Source organism: Hypanus sabinus, chromosome 19, assembly GCF_030144855.1.
Source record: "Hypanus sabinus isolate sHypSab1 chromosome 19, sHypSab1.hap1, whole genome shotgun sequence".
Lineage (NCBI taxonomy): Eukaryota > Metazoa > Chordata > Chondrichthyes > Myliobatiformes > Dasyatidae > Hypanus > Hypanus sabinus.
In genome coordinates, this window is record NC_082724.1 from 68,419,761 (window position 1) to 68,442,171 (window position 22,411).

Consider the following 22,411-nt stretch of genomic DNA (forward strand, 5'->3'; position numbering starts at 1 on the left):
CTATGATAATGTATGGATCTATTTCATTTAGAGCAATGACCCCCATTAGCACTATGAATGGATTGTTGACTACACATTCATATTAATCTATGTCTGCACATGCGTACTGTTATATTTTCTGCACATGCGCTGTTGTCTTTGCAATAACATTATTCTCTCTCTCGCACTACAATGTGAATACACCAGCTAAAACTATCTCCTGTGTGTGTACTTTTATTTAATCAATATGTAGTTGCACAGACACAACAAATTGGCAATTAGTATGAATTTGAATGTCAGAAAGTATCTCAAACTGCACCAACAGTTACAGGACAAAACAGCAAGAGTTAAGCAGCATGAGAAAGCCATCGTGGAACTAATAAAGGAACCTGTGAGTAACAGTGAAAGACGTGCTGCAATTAAAATGAAAATAGTGTGGCAATGGCTTCAGTTGGTAATGCTGATGAATTTGATAGTGCTAATGAAGGCTGGGAGTCATATATCTAGAGGGTGGAACCATATTGTAACACGAACAATGTAGAGGAGCAAAAGAAAGTTCCTATGCTTCTTAGCTTAATGTGTGCAAGGAAGTACAGTCTCCTACATAACCTAGTAACCCTTGCAAAGCCACCAAGCAATTGCTACAATTTTACAAAATCACTTGAGCCCTAAACTGCTGGTAATAGCTGAGAGATCTAGACTTTACAAAAGGAACCAGTCAAAAGATGAAAGCCTTTCTGAATACATTGCAGAACTGTGCAAACTTTCCCAGTACTGTGGCTTTCGAGATGAACTTTCTGATGCATTAAGGGACAGGCTTATATGTGGCATGCATAGTCAAAGTACTCCAATGAAGTTACCATCTGAGAGAGACCTAACCTTGGAACAGGCATTGACCATTGCAATATCTTTATAGACTGCAGCAAAGGATGCAGCAAAACCACAGAGAAAGAGGTTAGAATGCGAAATACACTAAGTATCCCTGAAAGGGGAAAAAAGCTAAAAATGTTAACAATGTGGCAAATCCTCCCAGGATGCAAAAGACTGTCTGTGACACCTTCTGTTAACTTTTACTCTGAACCAACAGTCAGATACAGAGAATATGCAAGGCAGACAAAAAGCACCACCGAGTGAGAAGTTTCAAACAGAAAACGAAGCAAATACATAACGTTACCAAATGTACAATGGATTCAAACATAGAGTCTGACAAAGATGAACTGTAGTAGCTAAACTGCATAGTGTAACTGAAGTAGATCACAAAATCATTTGGATTACAATAGATGTGTTTGCTGTAAAACTGAAAATGGAGCTGGATACAGGGACCATAATTCCAGAAGCTGACTACAACAAACTCTTAGATACAATTAGGGAAGACATACAGACTTACTCAGATGAAAAGGTATCTCCCAAAGGCAAAATGAAGGAAAAATTGTGACACATGGAGCCCAAACACAACAGTTAGACCATAAGACCATTAGACATAGGAGCAGAATTAAGCCATTTGGCCCCTTGAGTCTGCTCTGCCATTCAATCATGGCTGATCCTTTTTTTCTGTCTCCTCCTCAACCCCAGTGTCCAGCCTTCTCACCATAACCTTTGATGCCACGTCCATCAAGAACCAATCAATCTCTGCCTTAAATATACCCAACCACCTGGTCTCCACAGCTGCCTGTGGCAACAAATTCCACAAATTCACCACCCTTCTGGATAAAGAAATTTCTCTGCATCTCTCTTTTGATTGGACACTCCTCTATCCTGCGGCTGTGCCCTCTTGTCGTAGACTCTCTCACCATGGGAACATCCTGTCCACATCTACTCTGTCTAGTCCTTTCAACATTCAAAAGGTTTCCATGAGATCTCCCCTCATCCTTCTGGATTTCAGTGAGTACAGGCCCAGAGCCATCAAACCTTGCTCATATGATAACCCTTTCATTTCTGGAATCAGCCTTGTGAACCTCTTCTGGACCCTCTCCAATGTCAGCAGATCTTTTCTAAGATGAGGGGCCCAAAACTGTTCACAATACTCAAGGTGAGGCCTCACCAGTGCCTTATAAAACCTCAGCATCACATCTTTGCTCTTTTATTCTAGATCTCTTAAAATGGATGCTAACATGGCATTTGCCTTCCTCACCACCAACTCAACCTGAAATTTAACTTTCAGTTAACCCCAAGTCCCTTTGCATCTCAGATTTTTGGATTTTCTCCCAGTTTAGAAAATAGTCCACACATTTATTTCTACTACCAAAGTGCATCACCATGCATTTTCCAACATTGTAATTCACATGCCACTTTCTTGCCCATTCTCCTAATCTGTCTAAGTCCTTCTGCATCCTACTCATTTCCTCAAAATTACCTGCCCCTCCACTAACCTTTGTATCATCTGCAAACTTGGCAACAAAGACATCTATTTTATCACCTAAATCATTGATATACAACATAAAAAGAAGTGGTCCCAACACCAACCCCTGCAGAACACCACTAGACACTGGAATCTACTGCACTGCCTTTATCTATCCTACTTGTAATCTCCTCAAAGATTTCCAATAGGTTTATCAGGCAAGATTTTCTCTTAAGGAAACCATGCTGACTTTGTCCTATCTTGTCCTGTGTTATCAAGTATTCCATAACTTCATCCTGAAAAATAGATTCCAACATCTTCACCACTACTGAGGTCAGGCTATCTAGTCTATAATTTCTTTTCTGATGCCTTCCTCCTTTCTTAAAGAGTGGAGTGACATTTGCAATTTTCCAGTCCTTTAGCACCATGCCAGAGTCCAATGATTTTTGAAAGATCTTTTCTAATGCCGCTACAATCTCTAACGCTACCTCTTTCAGAACCCTAGGGTGCAGTTCATCTGGTCAAGGTGACTTGCATACTTATAGGTCTTTCAGCTTTTTGAGCACCTTTTCCCTTGTAATAGTAACTGTACCCACTTCTCTTCCTTCACACACTACATCAGGCACACTGCTACTTGACTTCCACAGTGAAGACTGACGCAAAATTCTCATTTAGTTCATCAGCCATCTCCTTGTCCCCTGTTATTATTTCCCCTGCCTCATTTTCCAGTGGTCTTGTATCTATTCTCATCTCTCTTCTGTATCTTACATACTTGTGTAGTCCCCTTACTCTTGAAAAAGCTTTATTATCCACTTTGATATTATTTGCTAGACATTTTCATATTACACCTTTTCCTTTCTAATGATTCTTTTAGTTGTTTTCTGGAGGTTTTTTAAAACTTCCCAATCCTCTATCTTCCTACTAATTTTTGCTCTTAGATTCTGAGTCAGAATGTAATGGATCACCATCCTCCTGTGGAATGTTTGGGTCTTCTCCAGGTGCTCCATTTTCCTTCCATGATCCTTCTAAGCTATGAGGAGTGATTGATAAGTTCGTGACCTGAGATAGGAGGAGTCAATTTTAGAAAAACTAGCAAATTTATTTTTCAACATAGTCCCTTCCTACATTTACACACTTAATTCAGCAGTCGTGGAGCATACAAATCCCTTCTTTGTAGAAGTCGGCATCTTGGACCTCCAGAAAGTGGTCCACAGCAGGGGTGATTGATAAGTTTGTGGCCTAAGGTAGAAGGAGATGAGTTATACAGCTCTTGTTACATGCATGTGCAGTTCAATTCTTTGAGTGATTATGCAGAAAGTTTGAAGTTAAGAACTTTTGTGTTATTTCTGTTTCAGATAATTGAAAATTGCAAGTAAGCACTGTCTGAGAAAATGGACATCAGCCTTTGTGCAGTCATCCATTACCTTGGTCTCAAGGGCTTATCACTCAAGGAGGTCCACAAGGACATGGTGGCAACACTAGGGGAGGGTGAAAAATAAATGTGCTAGGTTTTCTAAAATTGACTCCTTCTACCTTAGGCCATGAACTTATCAATCACCCCTCATAAAACAGTTAATATAAATTTCCAGTGATTAGGCTGGGGTTGAATCGGGGGCTACTGGAGTGGCGTGTCTCAAAGGGCTGGAAGGCCTTTCCCACTGTACATTGATAAATAAATAAATAAACAATTTCAGAGCATGAGTTCTACCTCAACACTGCAGGACAAGGCTAAGAAGGATACCAGCCAGGCACAATAAATGGACTGGATCAGAAAGACGACTGGGTCTATGTGGGTGAGTTGGACTAAAGAGCCCTTTTCTTCTCACCCTATAAATCTATCACAGTTCTGAGGTATGTTTTTTTTTGGATGAAATGCTAAACAAAGTATTAACAGTTTTGTTAGAAGGATTCCCCAACAGGATATGATAGGAATTCCAGAGATATTCTGGCCAGTGCTTATTATTCACTAGCATACAATTCATGAGAGGTAAAAGTGGCTCTTCCCCTCAATAAAATCATGACTCAACACAGACGAAAGGCTATGTCACCGTTAATAAAACACAATTGTCAAAAGCTCTTTGATGCCAACTCCGTAACTTACAGTCCTTGCAATACAGGGGCACTGGAACACAAATATTCCTTCAAGTAATACATCATTTTCTGTTGGAAATATCAATGTTCAAAGTAAATTTATTAACAAGGTGCATATATGTCATCATATATTACCTGAAATTCATCTTTTCAGACATTCATTGTAGAATAGAGAAATACAATGGAATCAATGAAAAACTACACTCAAACAAAGACAGACAAACAACCAACGTACAAAAGAAGGAAAACCGTGTAAATAATATAGAAAGAAAGTTGGGGATAGAAGTTGTAGAATTCTTGAAAGTGAGTCCATAGGTTGTGAAATCGATGTCTCTATTATAACTGGTTCTACATCCTGGAACACAGCATGTGGAGTATCTTCATCAGAGGGACCACAGACATTCAAAAAGACAATTAGGTGGACCATAAGATACAGGAGCAGAATTAAACCATTTGGCCCATTGAGTCTAATCTGCCATCCGATCCTAAATATTTTATTTTCTCTAACTTTTTTCCCTCAACTCTATTCTTCCACTCTGCTCCCTGTAACACTTACTAATCAAAAACCTATCAATCTCTGCCTAACTACATCCAATGACTTGGCCTCCACAGCCCTCCTTGGTAATAACTTCCTCTGCTGAGAGGAGTTCCTCATCTCTTTTCTAAAGGAACATACTGTACTTTTACTCTGGAACTATGCTCTCAAATCCGAGATTCTCCTATGAATAGAAACACATGCTCTCTGTGTCCACTCTATCCACATCTTTCTGTATTCAGTAGATTTCAATGGGATTCCCTCTCAGCTCCATCAAGCACAGGCCCAGAGCCATCAAACGTTCCTCATTCCTCAGATCATCTTGTGAAACTCCTTTGGAATCTTTCCTAAGACATCCATTTTTCATTGCATATGGGGCACAAAATTCACCAAAACATCAACTGTTTATTCCTTTCCGTAGATGGTGCCTGAACTATTGAGTTCCTCCAGCAATTTGTGTGTATTTGTGTGCCAATTGTGTGTGTAACTCTGGATTTCATGCATCGGCTGAACCTTTTGTGTTCAGTTTATTCCAAATGCAGTCTGGCCAATAAATGTTGCCAATATCCTCTGAATGAAACTCTCTTCTGAAAGCTCACATCTTTGACCTTGCTTTTAATTGCCTAATGTTATTGTCTTTGTTCCAGATGACATTCTTTTAATATGAATAGCACTCTTCAAATTCATGCTGTTGTTACTCCTTTCAAACGTTATGGTATTCAGCATAACAAAGCTTGGTCCCTCACTTGAATGCTTTGACTTTGAAAGGTTCTGTAGATACAATGTGTGTCGCTAAAGTGCATGCATGTCTCTGTTATGTGACCCACACTACAGTCTTACAATCTTTCCCTTGAAATGTCAAAAGAAATTACATTTCTAGTATATTATTCTGAACTGAGAAAAAGAAACCACCACTGAATATCTGATGAAAACCAAAAAGCTGATTCTGAAAATCAAAAACAGAAACTTGAACAACAAATGCCAGAAATACTCAGCAAGTCAGGCAGCAACTGTGAAAATGTAATCAGACAGATGCTGGCTGGTGAAGTCTGGTCTAGTATTGTGGTGTTCATTGGAGTTACAGTAAAATTACATTAATCCAGCATACTCGAGTCTTCGGTCAACTGACAAAATTTCTGGATTATTGAACGTTGATTGGATTGAGATTCATTTAATTATCACACGTACATGAAACATACAGTGAAATGTGCCATTTATGTTAACAACCAACACAAACTAAAGATGTGCTAGGGGGAGCCCGCAAGTGTCAACACACCTTTCATAAGACAATAAGATATCGGAACAGAATTTGGCCACTTGTCCCATTGGATCTGCTCCGCCATTTCATCACAGCTGATCTATTTTCCTTATCAATCTCAATCTCGTACCTCCTCCACCATATCCCTTTATGCCCTGACTAATCAAGAACCTATCAACTTCTGCCTTAAATACACCCAATGACTTGACCACCACAGCCACCTGTGGCAATGAATTCCACAGATTCACCATTCTCTGGCTAAAGGAGTTCCTCCTCATCTGCGTTCTAAAATGAGTCTCCTCCGCCCTGAGGCTGTGTCCTCTGGTCTTAAACTCCCCCATAATAGGAAACATCCCCTCCTATCAAGGCCTTTCAACTTTTGATAGATTACAATTAGGTCATCCCTCATTCTTCTGAATTCCAGTGAGTAGAGGACCAAAGCCATCAAATGCTCTTCATATAACAAGCCTTTAGATCCCATAATCGTGTACCTCCTTTGAACACTTTCCAATGTCAGCACATCCTCTCTTAAACAAGGGGCCCAAAACTGTTCACAATACTCCAAGTGAGACCTCGCCAGTCCTTGAGAAAGCTTTGTATTACATCCTTGACGTTATATTCTAGTCCTGTTAAAATGAATGCTAACTTCACATTTTCCTTCCTCATCACTGACTCAAATTGCAAATTAACCTATAGGGAATCCTGCACGAGGACTCCCAAGTCTCTTGGCACCTCAGATTTTTTATTTTTTTCTTTATTTAGAAAATAGTCTACCTTATATATTTGTAAAGAGGGTTTCTTTTTTTTGTTAACTAGTAGGAATGCTAATTTACTGATAACGAGAATGGTATTCCTTTGTAAACCAAATGGGGATTAATGTTCTTTCTTCTGAGTCTGTAAGCTTTTGTTGACGGGCTTTTGGGCAGATCGGCGTGAGGGGGTCGAGAGAGAGGACGCAATGCTCTAAGCTGGGCGAGGATCGGACCCCAAAGGGGGGTCCGAGGCCGGGAGATTCTCCGAGGGGGGGGGGATGAAGCTAGATGTGCTTGGTTGACCACTCGGAGGGTCCTGAGCTGTTTGGAGAGTCCGAGGAGTTCGGAGGGTCCTGAGCTGCGAGTCGAGGAGTTCGGAGGGGATCGAATGGTGGCCAGAAGACTTCAGTAATTGAGCTCCAACGGTTGTGCACGAAGTGGTTTGGACTTTGATAAGTTTGGCGCCTTTTCTTTAATTTTCTCTTCATATATACTGTATCGTTATTAATCACTTAGTTATAGTAACCTTTATAAATTGTACTCATTTAATCGCATATGGTGTACTGTCTGTTTTTGGGCGAGGCGGGGACATCACACAGCATCTACACCAGCTGATTACCCAGTTTGGTGGGGCCGAAGGCAGCTCCCCCTAGACAAGAACGAGCTGAGCAAGCCTGAGTCGACCCAGGGAGTTACATTGTGGGGTGCTCGTCCGGTGTTGATTTCTGTGGAAGCTGTGTGATCACCCTCTTTAAATTGTGTCTGCGGCGAAGAGCTGGTGTGCCTTTGAAGGTGTGCGATTGCTGGTTATCGCGGTGTGTGTGTTGGGTGGGGTGGTTGCTGTTGGCTGACGAAATGGTGGTGGGACCATGGGTTGTCCGTACTGTTTGGAGATTGAGGAGTGACAGGTTGGGATGTTTCAGCAGTGGTGGGCTCCGCCTGGTTATTGGAATAATGTCCAGCCCTAAAGGGGCGGAGCTGTGGGCGGAGCGGACCTCTCAGTTGTTGGGTGAGTGGCAGTGCTTGGCTGAGGAAAAGCGACAGGGACAGGTTGAAAGTTTGAGTAGGCGAGCTGGTGACTTTGTTAGAACTGTCAGGCGCAATTACCTCGAAGTGACCGCTGCCAGTTCTGGGAAAGTGTGGGAAAATGCGTGTGGTTCGACTGGAAGTCAAATGCCGCAGCTGAGGGGCTTATTATATCTGTGGCAGGAGATTGGTGGGAAGTTTTTAGGGTATCCCTTTTTGCCTAGGGGGGCAGATAAATTGCTTGTGGTGCCAAGGGGATCTGTCAAGGGGATCAGTTGTTCCGTTGATTCGAGAGGTGTCGGGAAACTTAGAGGAGGCCCAGTGGGGGAACAGCTTGGGGTCTCTGGGGGAGCACGTTCCCAGCAATGTACCAAGGAACTCCCGAAAGGAGCAGACTCTATTCCTGAAGGCTTTGAGGGGCCATGCGCACAGGTGTTGTTACGGATGGATGGAAGTCAAGTTAAAGCCATCCTCGGCACCGGGGCGCCGGTTAAGTTGCTGTACAGTTTGTTTCATAACCGTTATTGGAAGCATTTACCCTTGGCGACATTGAGGATACTGGAGATTCGGGGTACCAGTGCCGGTGATTATCCAGATGACGGTTGTTGGTCAGTGAAAATGGAGTTCTTAGAGGCAAATGTGGAGGAGACTGAGGTTCAGGAATCATTAATGCTGATGTGTCCGGACCCTGTTGAGACGGGCAGCGTTTCTGTTCTAGAGAGAACCAATATCCTGTTGGTGCGCTTGGGGGCCTGCCCGGAGGAGGCGGGTGAGCGCTGTTTGGAGGCATTGTCGATGCACCCAGGGTTTCGAGCTGCTTGTGCGGACGTGTGTAGCAGCATTGGGCCAGTACCGAATTCAAAAAGAGCCAGTGGTGGTACGGCCTGGGGGAAGTATCTGAGGGTGAGACCCTCTTCGTGGATGCTGCGAAATACCACAAGGGAGGGGAGTTGACTGCTGAAGACACCTCGGAGAGAGAGAGGTTGCGGCGACTGGCCCCTACAGCCGTGGAAGATGTAGGCAGTGTGTGTATGGATTATATTGCGTTGAAGAGGCGCACTGTCAGTGACTAGAATATGGCCCTGAGGGCCGGAGAGACGATGGCCTGTCTGAGTGGTGCGACGTGGTTTAAAATGCTGGATCTGAGGAGTGGATGTTGCCAGATCCCGATGAGTGGGGCCAACAAGGAGAAGACGGCCGTTATAAATTCCCTAGGAGTCTTCGGGTCCGAAAAGATGCCACAGGGCATATCTGGAGCCCTTGCAACCTTCCTGCGGGGCAGGTGGAAGACCTTAGGGGATGTGGAGGCATTTGGAGTTTTGGTGTATGTGGATGATCTCTTGGTATTTGGATTTGCCTCAGGAGAATATGAAGTGAGGTCGTTGCAGGAGCAGCTGAGAACTACCGAGTTAAAGTGTTTTCGGGACACGTGCCAGGGCTGGCGAAGGTCGCAGCTCGTGAGTGACTGTCTCTACGGAATCAAGTTCAAATGAAGTGCGAAACCTGAAAGTTGATCTAGAAGAAGTCATGAGGAAGAAAAAGCTGGAGAGAAGTGCAGTGAATACTGAACAGGAGGCTGAAGAGACTGCGGGAGCAGTGCAGGCCACGTGTTTCCGTTTGGAGAAGATCAAACAGCAGCTACCGATCACAGGAATGAGGAAGAATACAGATTCGATGGATGATGTGCTGGATGTGTGGTACATGCTGCCTTTTGCTGACTTTCCCTCGATTGAGGAAGAGACCTTTGGCCCTTCTCCCATTGAGTCAGGTGTAGCGGAGAGGGTTAGCTGTGTGCAGTGTGGGGCATGAGTGAGAGGTTGAGAGAGGAGTTGGTAGTGGGCCCAAGGTATCCCCAGTTGTGTCCGAGCCTGAAGGGTTTAGGTGAGGGGGTACGGAGGCCTCAGAAGGGTTAGGGAACTCCCAGATAGTTGGCCTAAGTAACGCCTGAGGAACAGGGTGTGAGGGTTACTGTGTGGGGAGGAGATGTCTCTGTTTGTGCTTGGGTTACAGTGTGTTGGCAGGAAAGGTGGCGAATTATTTAGTAGTCATGGGGACATGACTTTTATTTGGTGGAGGGAGAGTGTAAAGAGGGTTTCTTTTTTTTGTTAATGAGCAGGAATGCTAATTTACTGATAACGAGAATGGTATTCCTTTGTAAACCAAATGGGGATTAATGTTCTTTCTTCTGAGTCTGTAAGCTTTTGTTGACGGGCTTTTGGGCAGATCGGCGTGAGGGGGTCGAGAGAGAGGACGCAATGCTCTAAGCTGGGCGAGGATCGGACCCCAAAGGGGGGTCCGAGGCCGGGAGATTCTCCGAGGGGGGGGGGATGAAGCTAGATGTGCTTGGTTGACCACTCGGAGGGTCCTGAGCTGTTTGGAGAGTCCGAGGAGTTCGGAGGGTCCTGAGCTGCGAGTCGAGGAGTTCGGAGGGGATCGAATGGTGGCCAGAAGACTTCAGTAATTGAGCTCCAACGGTTGTGCACGAAGTGGTTTGGACTTTGATAAGTTTGGCGCCTTTTCTTTAATTTTCTCTTCATATATACTGTATCGTTATTAATCACTTAGTTATAGTAACCTTTATAAATTGTACTCATTTAATCGCATATGGTGTACTGTCCGTTTTTGGGTGAGGCAGGGACATCACACAGCATCTACACCAGCTGATTACCCAGTTTGGTGGGGCCGAAGGCAGCTCCCCCTAGACAAGAACGAGCTGAGCGAGCCTGAGTCGACCCAGGGAGTTACATATTTTTGCACTAAAGTGCATGACCATACACTTCCCAAAACTCTATTCCATCTGCCACTTCTTGGCCCAGTCTCCTAATCCTTCTGTAGCCTCTCTACTTCCTCAAGATTACCTGTCCTCCACTAATCTTAATATTGTCCACAAACATGACGACAAAGCTATCAATTCCATCATCCAACTCATTGACATAGAATGTAAAAAGAAGTAGTTGCAATACAGTCCTGTGGAATACCACTAGCCACCAACAGCCAACCAGAAAAGGCTTCCTTTATTCCTATTTTTTGTCTTCTGCCAATCAGCCACTTCTATCCATGTCAGTATCTTTCCTGGGTTCTTAACTTATTAGGCAGCCTCACGTGTGGCACCTTGTCAAAGGCTTTCTGAAAATCCAAGTATACAACATCCACTGATTCTCCTTTGTATTTCCTGCTTGTTATTTCTTCAAAGAATTCTAACAAATTCGTCAGGCTAGATTTTCCCTTAACCATGCTGACTACATCCTATTTCATCATGTGTCTCCACATACCTCGAAGCCACATCCTTAACCATTGAGATCAGATTAACTTTCCTTTCTTCTACTACTCTCCCTTCTTGAAGAGCGGAGTGACATTTGTAATTTTCCATTTCTCCAGAACAATGCCAGAGTAAATTGATTCTTGAAAGATTACTACTAATGCCTCCACCAAATGAGTTTAAACCTCCCGAAGAGCTCTAGCAAAGCTGCCTGTGAGGATATTGGTCCTCCTCAGGTTCAAATGTAACCCATCCCTTTTGTAGAGGTCGTACCTTCCCCAGAAGAGATCCCAACGATCCCTAAATCTGAAGTCCTTCCCTCTCACCCACTACCTAGACACACACTTAGACAGTCTATCAACCCCAGGTGAGGCTGTTCCCACCTTCCAGTCTTTGAGGGCTCATAGATTGGCAAACATTGGGCTTTCAACTTCCCATTTCAAAGCTCAAAGGAAATGAATTATCAAAATACTTACACTGCCTATAAAACATCAAATCACAGAGAATTTAATTTGACGTTTTTAACACTGATCAACGAAAAAAGACTTCTGTGTCAAAGTGAAAACAGATCTCTACAAAGTGATATAAATTAATTACAAATAAATAAATTGATTGCATAAGTATTCACTACCTTTAATATGACACACCAAATCATCACTGGTGCAGCCAATTGGTTTTAGAAGTCACATAATTAATTAAATAGAGATCTGTTTTTGGAGACCTGTGTGCAGTCAAGATGTTTCAATTAACTGTAGTAAAAATACACCGCTATCTGGAAGGTCCAACTGCTGGTGAGTCAGTATCCTGGCAAAAACTACACCATGAAGACAAACCACACACACAAAATGCCGGTGGAACACAGCAGGCCAGGCAGCATCTATAAGGAGAAGCACTGTCGACGTTTCGGGCCGAGACCCTTCATCAGTGCTTCTCCCTGTAGTTGCTGCCTGGCCTGCTGTGGTCCACCAGCATTTTGTGTGTGTTGTTTGAATTTCTAGCATCTGCAGATTTCCTCGTGTTTCCCTATGAAGACAAAGATCATTCCAAACAACTCCATGAAAAGGTTATTGGAAAGCACAAGTCAGGTAATGGAGACAAGAAAATTTGCAAGTCACTGAATATCCATTAGAATACAATTAGGTTAACCATCAAGAAATGGAACAAATATGGCACAGCTATAAATCTGCCTAGAGCAGGCAATCATCAAAAACTGAGTGACCATGCAAGAAGCAGATGAATGATTGAGGACACCAAGAGACCTATGACAACACAGGAGTTGTTACAAACCTTCAGTGGCTTAGGGGGAAGAGACAGTGCATACAACAACTGTTGCCCAGGTGCTTCACCAGTCGCAGCTGTATGGGAAGTGGCAAAGAGAAAGCCACTGTTAAAAAAAACTCTCATGAAATCTCGGCTGGAGTTTGCCAGAAGGCATGTGGGAAAATCTGAAGTCAGCTGGAAGAAGGTTTTATGGTCTGATGAAACCAAAACCTTTTTGGTTTTGTCCATCAGACTAAACACTATGTTTGGCATAGGCCAAGCATTGCACATCATTAAAAACACAACATTCCTACCATGAAGCATTGTGGTGGCTGCATCATGTTGTGGGGATACTTCACTGCACAAGGCTCTGGAAGGCTTGTGATGGCAAAGGTTAAAATGAATGCAGCAAAATACAAGGAAATCCTGGAGGAAATCCTAATGCAGTCTGCTAGAGAACAGCAACTAGGGAGAAGATTTGTTTTCCAGCAAGAAAATGACATCAAGCATAAAGCCAAAGCTATGCAGGAATGGCTTAAAAACAATAAAGTTAATGTCCTGAAGTGGCCAAGTCAGAGTCTAAACCACAATCCAATTAAGAATTTCTGGCTGGACTTGAAAAGAGCTGTTCATTCATGATCCGCATGCAATTTGACAGAGCTTGAGCAGTTTTGTAAAGAAGTATGGGGAAAAATTGTAGTGACCAAATATGCAAAGCTGATGGAGACCTATCCACACAGGCTCAAGACTGTAAATATCTACTAAATACTGACTTGAAGGGGATGAATACTATGCAATCAATTATTTTGTGGCCGAGGATAAGAATGACCTCATATAACGCTCTTTGGGGCAGAACGGTTGTCTTAATCTATTACTGAAAGAGCTCCTCTGTTCAGCCAAGATGGCATGTAGAGAGTGAGAAGCATTTTCCAGAGTTATCAGGATTTTCCCTAGGGTCCTTTGTTCTACACAACCACACCCATGTTGATGTCATTGCCCCAACATACCACTCAGAGAGTATTGTACTGGCGACAACAGACTGGTAGAACTTGAGAAGGAGGAGCCTGGACCCTGGTCTCTTTAGGAAGTACAGGCAACCCTGGCCCTTCTTGTACACAGCCTCTGTGTCGGTGCTCCACTCAAGTCCTTTTGTCCATAGTTCGTGTAGGTCCTCAGCACATCCACGTCTTCACCATCAATAGCAACAGGGAGCAATGCAGGCTTGGTCATCCTAAACTCCATCGTCATCTCCTTTGTCTTACTAATGTTTAGTTGCAGATGATTCAGCTTGCACCTATCAACAAAGTCCTCCACCAGGGCCCTGTATTCATCCTCCCTTTAAACACCCAACTATTGCTGAGTTATCAGAGAATTTCTGCAGATGACATGACTCAGTGTTGTATCTAAAGTTCAGGTTATACAGGGTAAATAGGAAGGGAGTCAATACAGTCCCCTGTGGAGCCCCAGTGCTGCTTATTGCCATATCTGACAAACACCTCTGAAGCCACACATACTGTGGTCTGTCGGTCAGGTTATCCATTATCAGGACTCAATGGAAGTGCCAACCAGCATTGAACAGAGCTATCCCCCAGCAACGAGGGCTATGTGGCATTGAAGACACTACAAAAATCAAAAAGCATGCTCCTCATGGTGCTGCCCTGCTTAACCAAATGGTAGTAGGTTCTGTTCCGCAGGTAGATGACAGCATTGTTCACTCCAATGTGCTCCTGGTAGGCGAACTCCAGGGGAACAGGGGCTGAGCCAGGACCAGCCTCTCTAGGCTCTTCCTGATGTGTGAGGTCAGGATCACTGGACAGAATTCATTCAAGGCTTTTGGTCAGCCATTCTTGGGTACTGGGACCACACATGATGTTTTCCACACAGTCAGGACCCTTTCCAGGCTGAGACTCAGATTGAAAATGCACTGGAGAACTCCTTCAGTACAGTCCTTCAGGAGCTTGGGGTTCGTTCTCACCATCCAGTCCCAATGCTTTGCCATGTCTGAGTTTCCCCAGAGCCCTTCTCACCTCCTCAGTGCTGACGGTGAGTCCATGAATAATGGGGAGTTGGTGGAAGGTGGGGGCTGGGGAAGGTGAAGATCGAGACAATACAGTGGGTATGTGGAGGTGTGGATGGTAGGTGCAGGGGAGGAGGGGTGTAGACAGCGGTAACCTGTGTTGTTTATCCATGTGTTGAACAGGGGTGGGGGAGGAGGAGAGGCACTGGGTGCCTCGGCATGAGCTGGTCTGCTGAAGGGGTTGAGAATAGGAGGATAATTGTCAATATACCAGCACCCTGTGAGAAAAACTTGTCTCTCAGAATTAAAAATTAAATATTTTATTTTAGATCGCTGATCGCAGATCTAAAATTTAAAATTTTATCTCTGCACTTTCATCTTCAGCTTATGCCCTCTATGTTGAGTTTATTGTCATATGCACAAGTAGGATGACGTAAAAGTATAATGAAAGCTTCCACTCTGGCCTCTTACCTCTTCTCCTCACTTGCATATCACCTCCCCCCTGGTGCCCTGCCTCCTTCCCTTTCTCCAATGGTCCATTCTCCTCTTCTGCCAGATTTCTTCTTGTCCAGCCCTTTACCTTTCCTTAGCTTCACCTATCACATTTTTGCATATTCACCTTCCCTCCTCTCACCTTTTTATTCTGATATCTTCCCCCTTCCTTTCCAGTCCTGAAGGGTCTCAGCATGTTTATTCATTTCCATAGTTGCTGCCCAACCTGCTGAGTTCTTCCAGCATTTTGTGTGTGTTACTTTCAATGGAGAAAGGATAGGTTCTGAGTACACTTATTTAAATGCATGAAAACCAGTGCAAAATTATTAGGAAAGAGTTGATTGCTAAATATGATGAGTGGACTTTTATAACTCGATTGTGCCCTCTATATGTTAATAAACATGCAGCTCCTTTATGGTAACTGCACTGACTGGCACTGAAATAAAAACAGAAATGCTGGAAGTACTCAGCAGTCAGGGTCTATCCATGAGAAGAGATGGCATAGCAGATAGCATGATACTATTGTAGCTTGGGTCGTCAGAGTTTGGAGTTCAATTCCAATGCAGTCTGTAAGGATCTTGTATACTCTTCCTATGACCACATGGGTTTTATCCAGGAGATTCAGTATCCTCCCACAGTCCAAACATGTTCCAATTAGTAGGTTAACTGGTCATTGTAAGTTGTCGAGTAATTAGACTGAGATTAATAGGTGGGTTGCTGGTGGTGCAGCCTGTTGGGCTGCAAGGGCCTGTTCCATGCTGCATTTCTGAACAAAATAAATCATTAAAAAATAAAGTCTCAGCTCAACAGCTGTTCATCAGAAATCTGATGAAGGGTCTTCATCCTAGAAGATTAACTGTCTCTCCCTATACAGTCTGACCTACTGAGCATTTCCAGCAATTTTGTTTCTTTTTATTTCAGATATCTGACTTCTGCAGGTTTTGTTTCTGATTTTCACATTCCTCCACTTTCATTTAGGTGTGGAGAAACAAGAGCTTGAAGATGCTGAAACCTGAAGCAACACACAATCTATACAACAAACAGTCCTGATGCAAGGATTTCACCCAAACCATTCACAATCCCCTTCCCATCCAACTCTCCCACCATGCTCTCCATGCTGACTGACCTATGGATGTCCTCTAGAAAATTGTCTGCTGTTCATTTGGATGTACAGGTTTCTCAAGAATAATGACACCACTGATGGGGTTTCAGTGGCCAAGACCTGCTGGGCTTTGCCTGCAGTTCTGTAAATAAACGTTGGGAGTTACTCATGAGCGCCAGCAAGTCCCACAATAACCATTAGGTCATACACCACCAGGTCTGAAAACAGTTACTACCCTTTAGCCACCAGAGTGGATAACCTCACTCACCTCAACACTGACCTGACTTCACAACCCACAGACTCACTTCCAAAGATTCCACAACTCATATCCTCAGTATTATTTATTCTATTCTATTTTTTATTATTTGCACAATTTGTCTTTTTTTGCACATTGGTTGCTTGTCAGTCTTTGTTTAGACCATAATACATAGGAGCGGAATTCGATCATTTGGTCTACCGAGTCTGTTCTGCCATTCAATCACGGCTGATCCTTTTCTCCCCTCCTCAGCCCCACTCTTCAGTCTTCTCCCCATGACCTTCGATGTCATGTCCAATCAAGAGCCGATCAAGCTCTGCCTTCATGCACCAAATGACCAGGCCTCCAGAGCTGCCTGTAATAATAAATTCCACAAATTCACCACCCTCTTGCTAAAGAAACTTCTCCGCATCTCTGTTTTAAATGGGTGTCCCTCTATCCTGAGACTGTGCCCTCTTGTCCTAGACCCCCCCCCCCCCACCATGGGAAACAACCTTTCCACATCTAATACTCGGAGTCTTTCATAAATTCTATTGTAGTTCATTACTTTCCTGTAAATGCCTGCCAGAAAATGAATCTCAGGGTAGCATATACAGACATATCATATTTTGACAATAAATATACTTCGAACTTTGAGATTTGCATTCCTATTCAGAAATCTACAGCACATTACAGGCTCTTTGGCCCACAATGTTGTGCCAACCATGTAACCTACTCTAGAAACTGCCTAGAGTTACCCTACTGCATGAACCTCTATTTTTCTAAGCTCCATGTACCTAGTGAGGAGCCTCTTAAAAGACCCTGTTATATCTACCTCCACCACCCTCGCTGGCAGCCCATTCCACGCACTCACCACTCTCTGCTTAAAAAAACTTACCCCTGACATCTCCTCTGTACCTACTTCCAAGCACCTTAAAACTGTCCTCTTGTGTTAGAAATTTCAGCCCTGGGAAAAAGCCTCCGACTATCCACACGATCAATGCCTCTCATCATCTATCACCTCTATCAGCTCACCTCTTTTCCTCCATCACTCTAAGGAGAAAAGGCCAAGTTTCACTCAACCTACTCTCATAAGGCATGCTCTCCAATCCAAGCAATATCCTTGTAAATCTCCTCTGCACTCTTTCTATAGTATCCACATTCTCTCTGTAGTGAGGTGACCAGAACTGAACACAGTTCACCAAATGGGGTCTGACCAAAGTTTTATATAACTGTAACATTACCTCACGGGTTTTGAACTCAATCCCACAGTTGATGAATGCCAACACAACAAACACCTTCTTAACCACACTCTCAACCTGTGCAGTAGCTTTGAGTATACTATGGACATGGACCACAAAATCTCTCTGATTCTCCACACTGCCAAGAGTCTTACCATTAATACTATATTTTGTCTTCAAATTTGACCTACCAAAATGACCCACTTCACAGTTATCTGGGTTGAACTCCATCTGCCACTTCTCAGCCCAGTTTTGCATCCTATCGATGTTCCAATGGAACCTCTGACAACCCGCCAGACTATCCACTGCACCCCCAACTTTGTGTCATCAGCAAACTTACTAACTAACCGTTCCACTTCTTCATCTAGGTCATTTATAAAAATCACAAAAAGGAGGGATCCCTGCAAAATACCACTGGTCACCGACCCGACCTCCAATGCAGAAAACGATCTATCTACAACCACTCTTTGCCTTCTGTGGGCAAGCCAATTCTGGATCCACAAAGCCAAGTCTCCTTGCATCCTATGCCTCCTTCCTTTCTGAATGAGCCTTGCTTGGGGAACCTTATCAGATACCATATCAAATCCATATACTCTACATCCATTTAAATTTGAAATTCCCAAACCTGGTGGCCAGACTTGTCTGTTGATTTCCCAATGGCAGAGGGAACTTACTGCCCAATATGCCACGACATTTAGAGCAGCAATGAAGGGCTTCAATCCCTGGCAGTGTTCAGATTTTCTTTTATTGTGCCAATAGCTTCTTCTCGGTTTTCACTACTGTCAGCTATGAAAGTCCAGGTACAGACTTGGGAGTAACGCTGCACATATAGAAAGATTCCATGACAGTGTTGTTTTACCAGTCAGGGTTGCTAGCCCTGAACTGAACCACTGAACCTGGAGGACTGTGGACCACTCTTAGTCTGTCTCTATCCTTTGACCTGTTTGGCATGGGTGACCTTACCAAGAGCCAAAGCACAAAGCCCTGACTCCAGCCAATATAGCTCAACAGGTCATTGAGGTATGCAAGCCTCCAAACCACGACATGGTTGTGGTCCTCTTGGAGAAATGGCAGAGATGAGTTTATCACATTTTCCTGGTATGTGGACCTATGGATCCTTTCTCTCAAGGTCTGTGAACCTGTGAACGAATCACTCAAACTGGTGTGGTAATGTATATCTGCAAGTAAGACAGGAGTATTTAGAGCACTTTAAGATCCTTTTATTTGCAACACATTTGTAATACTTCTATCTGCAGAGAATTTGAAGGGTGATCGAAAGTTCAGAGAAACTTTGGCCACTTTACAGATGGTAGTGGTGGGCTGTGTTTAGCAATCCATCAGTAGTTTTGTGGGTGGAGATTTCTCTGGACTGATGACATCATGGTAGCCCCTGACCCTACTTTGTAATTGCACCAACGTCTGGAAACTCTCAGCCAACTATAACTTCTTCTTGGAGATACACTTAATGATCACTTTATTAGGTGCGCTTGTACACCTGCTCATTAATGAAAATATCGAATTAGTCAATCATGTGACAGCAGTTCAATGCATAAAAACATGCAGCCATAGTCACGAGATTCAGTTGTTGTTCAGCTTAAACATCAGAATGGGGAAGAAATGTGTGACCTAAGTGACATTGACCATGGAATGATTGTTGGTGAGAGAGGGGGTGGTTTGAGTATTTCAGAAAGTGCTGATTTCTGGAACTTCCACACACAACAGTTTCTAGAGTTTACATGGAGTAGTGTGAAAAGCAAGAAACATCTAGTGAATGGCAATTCTGGGGCGAAGACATCTTGTTAATGAGAGAAGTCAGAGGTGAATAGCTAGACTGGTTCAAGCTGACAGGAAGGTAACAGTAACTCAAACAACTACACATTACAACAGTGGTGTGCAGAAGAGCATTTCTGAATGCACAACACATCGAACCTTGAAGTGGATGGGCAACAACAGCAGAAGACCACAAACACACACTTAGTGGCCACTTTAGTAGGTACGGCCACTGAGTGTATCTGCAGTCAGTTCAGTTACTGTAAGGATGCTTTGCATATCATTGTGCAGAGGGAATAATTCACTTTAAACATGGTGCCCATCAATCTACAGCTTTCTTACAACTCACCAAAATCCTGGAATTTAGTAAAGAAAAATGAGGAGTTAGTGCCCTCAACTGTCAGGTGCTTGATTTGCAGGATTCTAATTAATGAAACTGGGATCATGTAGAACATATAACCATATAATATCCAGACAGAGTCATCCTGACATTCTGACAAAGTGACGGAGATACATATCCAGAAACTAAAGTAGTTGAAGCTATTTGTACCAGCTGTTCTGTATAAGTTGCAGATCGAATCAGGTATAAAATTATTTTTTGTAGAGTTCACACCCATTCCTGTCGGTGACCTCACCCAGTGGGAAACTCACGGTGATGTTAGGTAAGCAGATTAAAATTGACTATATGTCATTTGACAGCACCACTGAAGACACCTTTCTTCACTTCATTTATGGCCTGTAGAAGTAATTTCCACCCAAATCGGATCCGCCTGGATATGACCCCCATCCCATTGGGCAAAAGATGCAAACGCCTGAAAGCATGTTCCATCAGGTTCAAGGACAGCTATTCCACAATTATCAGATTCTTGCCTGGACCTCTTGAACAATAAGATAGACTCTTGGCCTCACTATCTATTTATTATGATCTTGTGGCGACCCACTTCTGCGCAGGCAAACTGGCTCACAAATAGCCAGCGCGCGGGGGGAGACTTTGGTAATACACCTCTGACATCATTTCCGCACGGAGAGGGCGGGCGCTAGGGATTTAAATGCCAGCACCGTGAAGTTTGAATAAACTAGTCTCGAAACAACTTACCGACTGTGTGTCATTATTTCAGCGCTGTGTATAGCACATCGCTACATTGGTGACCCTGACGGTCCAAACGGGATTTGGACCAAAGATGACCGACTCTTCATCTATTCACGCAGTTTCACTAAAACTGCCGACTTTCTGGACACTGCGACCACGCGTGTGGTTTAGCCAAGCAGAAGCCCAGTTCCAGATTTGGCAGATATCTTCTGATTCCATGCGTTACTATCGCGTGGTAAGCACCCTTGACCAGCAGATGGCCGCCCAGGTTGTAGATTTCATACAGTCGCCCCCGGAAGAAGTCAAATATGAAGCATTCAAGGTGCTGCTCATTGGGACCTTTGGCCTCTCACGGCGTGAGCGGGGTGCCCACCTGCTTCACCTGGATGGTTTGGGAGACAGACTGCCGTCAGTATTGATGAACAAGATGATGTCCCTGGCTGATGGACACAAGCCCTGCCTCATGTTCGAGCAAGCGTTCCTGGAGCAACTGCCCGAGGACATACATCTGCTGCTGGCCAACGCAGATGTCAGTGACCCCCGGAAGGTGGCGGCCTGCGCAGGCGTGCTGTGGAAAGCCAAAAGGGAGAGCGTGGCATCCGTCGGTCAGATTACCAGGACACGCGCCCAACAGCGGACCAGACCAGGCCCGGCAGAGGGGCCCACACAACACAGAGGCAGGAGTGAGGAGGACAGTGAACAGTGGTGTTTCTACCACCAGCGGTGGGGCACAGAAGCCCACCGTTGTCGCCCGCCCTGCAAGGGCCAGGGCCAGGCAGCTGCCGCTAATGACTATGGTGGCTGGCCACAAGGACAGCCTCTTGTACATCTGGAACAGTCGAGACACCGCTTCTTGGTCGACACCGGAGCGGAGATCAGCGTCTTGCCCCCGATGGGGTATGACACCCGCAACAGGAAGCCAGGACCCACCCAGAGGGCCGCAAATGGCAGCACGATATGGACCTACGACACCCACACAGTGCAGCTGCAGTTCGGCACCAGCCGGTTCACGGAGGTCTTCACACTGGCTGCAGTGGCCCAACCACTCCTGGGGATGGACTTCTTGCGAGCTCACTGCCTGCTGGTCAACTTGAAAGGGAAAGGACTGGTACATGCCGTGACTTTCCAGACGTTCTCCCTGGGTGAAGCCAAGTTGCCGGCACCACACCTGGACTCCATCACGCTGTCGGACAATGAATTCACCAGAATCCTGGTGGATTTCCCATCGATTCTGGCACCGCAGTTCACGGCAGCCATGCCCAGACGTGGGGTACAGCACCACATTCCGACCCTGGGACCACCCCTCCATGCCCGTGCACGAAGGCTCCTCCCGGAAAAACCGCCTGGCGAAGGAGGAGTTCAAGAAGATGGAGGAATTGGAGATCGTATGGAGGTCCGACAGCTCATGGGCCTCCCCCCTGCACATGGTGCCCAAAGCAGCTGGGGGTTGGAGACCATGCGGTGACTACCACAGACTGAACAAGGCTACAACTCCAGACCGCTACCCCATGCCGCACATACAGGACTTTGAAGCAAACCTGCAGGGGGCAAGAATCTTTTCCAAAGTAGACCTCGTATGGGGATACCATCAAATCCCACAACCCTGAAGACATCCCCAAAACAGCACTCATCACCCCATTCGGCCTGTTCGAGTTCCTCCGAATGTCATTTGGCCTGAAGAATGCCACACAGACATTCCAGCGGCTAATGGACACGGTGGGATGCGACTTGGACTTTGGGTTCATCTATTTGGATGACATCCTTATAGCCAGCAGTTGTCGTCAGGAGCATCTGTCCCACCTCCACCAGCTCTACTCCTGCCTGAGTGATTTCAGCCTCACGATCAACCCGGCCAAGTGTCAGTTCAGACTCGATACCATCGACTTCCTTGGCCACAGGATTACCAAAGACGGGGCAACACCTCTGCCCGCCAAGATAGACGTGATCCGCCACTTTGCCCGGACCA

General features: G+C 44.6%; 1 protein-coding gene across 3 annotated transcripts in view; it reads right to left on the reverse strand.

Annotated features, from left to right (window-relative positions):
• mst1rb (macrophage stimulating 1 receptor b) overlaps positions 1 to 22,411 on the reverse strand; it is a 318,451-nt gene that overhangs the window by 17,753 nt on the left and 278,287 nt on the right. The window contains exon 23 of one of the 3 annotated variants that reach the window (XR_009506864.1): positions 18,826 to 19,080. The exons of the other annotated variants lie outside the window; for them this stretch is intronic. The gene's annotated coding sequence lies outside the window, so the exon portion shown is untranslated. Of the gene's footprint in view, positions 1 to 18,825; positions 19,081 to 22,411 lie in introns of those variants that run through there. 3 annotated transcript variants of the gene reach the window in all.